Genomic DNA, 1,898 nt, shown 5'->3' on the forward strand with positions numbered 1-1,898 from the left:
GAAGACATGAAACTGCAGTGAGACTTTGAATCACAGCCAGTGAATGTATGTTGTAACACTTGGGGTTAAATAATACATGTTAGCTGATACTCTGCCAAAAACATGTCCTGTCCAATCAATAAGTGACAGAGCTGTGCAGCTCCGATGTGACTGTGACTTTTCATTTGTATTTGTTCAACGATTGTGTGAGTGTGTGTGTGTGTGTGCGTGTGCGTGCATGAGACAGAGTTCATATACTGTTTGAAACTAAAAGCAGATTTAATGAGTAGAGGATTACTTCAGCTTTATTGATCATTATTAACAAAATTGGCAGATGAATTAGAAAACCTTGAGAGGCATCTTTGTGTTTCCCAGAGCCTTTGTAATGGAATAACAATCTGATCTTTCCCTGTATGTTGTGTTATTGTATTTTTAACCTTGTTTTACATTATTAAAAATGGGGGGTAGAAATCACTGTGTTATTTTAAACTTAAATCAATACACATTTTATGTATTGCCATGTGTGCATTTGGAAATAAATGCTGTTCACATATTGCAGAGAAGGGTGGTAATTTAAAACCATGGCTGTGTAAAATGTAACTTTCTCTTGAATGTACAGACAGTTGACCTTGTACAGTTGACACCTCGTACTGGTTTGTGTGCTGAGGTGAGTGAGTGTTGACTTACCGGAGATCACAGAGACAGGTCTATCTCCAGTATTTGTCTATAGCCATGGGATATTTACCTATTGTGTGAAAAAAATATCATATAAAGCAGTCAGAGAATAGGAAAAAAACCATTAAAGTCATGTCTTGTCTTTCTTGTAAATCGTGTGTAATGTAATCTTTAACAGGGAAAAAAGAAGGAAACCTTCCTCCCTGCAACAGATGTTGCAACAGATGTATGTATACAGAGAAGATGGATTTAACAACAATCAAATTACATTACAAAGAAACAAAATGGCAAAACAGTTATTTTGCTGTTCAAAATACAGTTTTATAAATTCTCCTTTACAGTGATAGATGTGACAGATGGCTGTCCTTTATTTTTAAGTGAGTGGAAATGAATAGACCTGACATATTAGACTCATTTAATTAACAGTCAGCAGCTGTGAGTCTGTGAGTCAACTTTTGTGTGTGTGTGTGTGTGTGTGTGTGTGTGTGTGTGTGTGTGTGTGTGTGTGTGCAAATGCGGTTCTGATGCCACCCACTCTGGGGGGAACTACCTGCTACTCTCTGTCTGCTGACAGACTTTATTAATGCGATTGTGTCACAACCGTACAAGCTGCAGTCGCAAAACTTTGCAGGGTGTGTAGCTGAGATCACACTGAAGGTTGAGTTTGAATACAAGTGTGGTCTGAGCAAGGGAGGCAGAAGTGTAAGGGTAGGAAGTACTCTATGCCCCCTGGCCCACATATGTGTTATGATTCGGATCACTGTCCTCGTTTCAATCAGTCACTCCCGTCCACTGATCCAGTATCATTAGGGCATACTGAATAAATGTGGTGTAGTTCACCTGTTTCACCAAACTCACTTTGTTCTTGTCATGTGTTTCATTACACCACCTACACCAATTTGATATTGCGGCCACACCACCAAAAAAAAAAGTGGCAGAAATTGTCCTTTATGGTGTACATTATCTACCCTCTATGACCCATAATACTCGAGTGATGATGACAGAGTGAATTTGCAGTGTTGTTACTTCCCTGTTGCTCTAACCTGTAAACAGAGGTCTGTTCCAGGAAACAGTAATCTGTAAATCTTTGTAAGAAACTCCCTTCAGATCTCACAGGATATTACACTGAAAGAGCTGTTTCAGGTTACAACCAGAAAATTTCCATATAACTGAACTGAAAAAAAAGGATGCATGTACACAAGCCCCTCTAAGTTCACAAACAGCTTTTCTGTCATACGTATGAA

The sequence above is a fragment of the Epinephelus fuscoguttatus genome, linkage group LG1 (genome assembly GCF_011397635.1).
Source record: "Epinephelus fuscoguttatus linkage group LG1, E.fuscoguttatus.final_Chr_v1".
NCBI classification, from domain to species: domain Eukaryota; kingdom Metazoa; phylum Chordata; class Actinopteri; order Perciformes; family Serranidae; genus Epinephelus; species Epinephelus fuscoguttatus.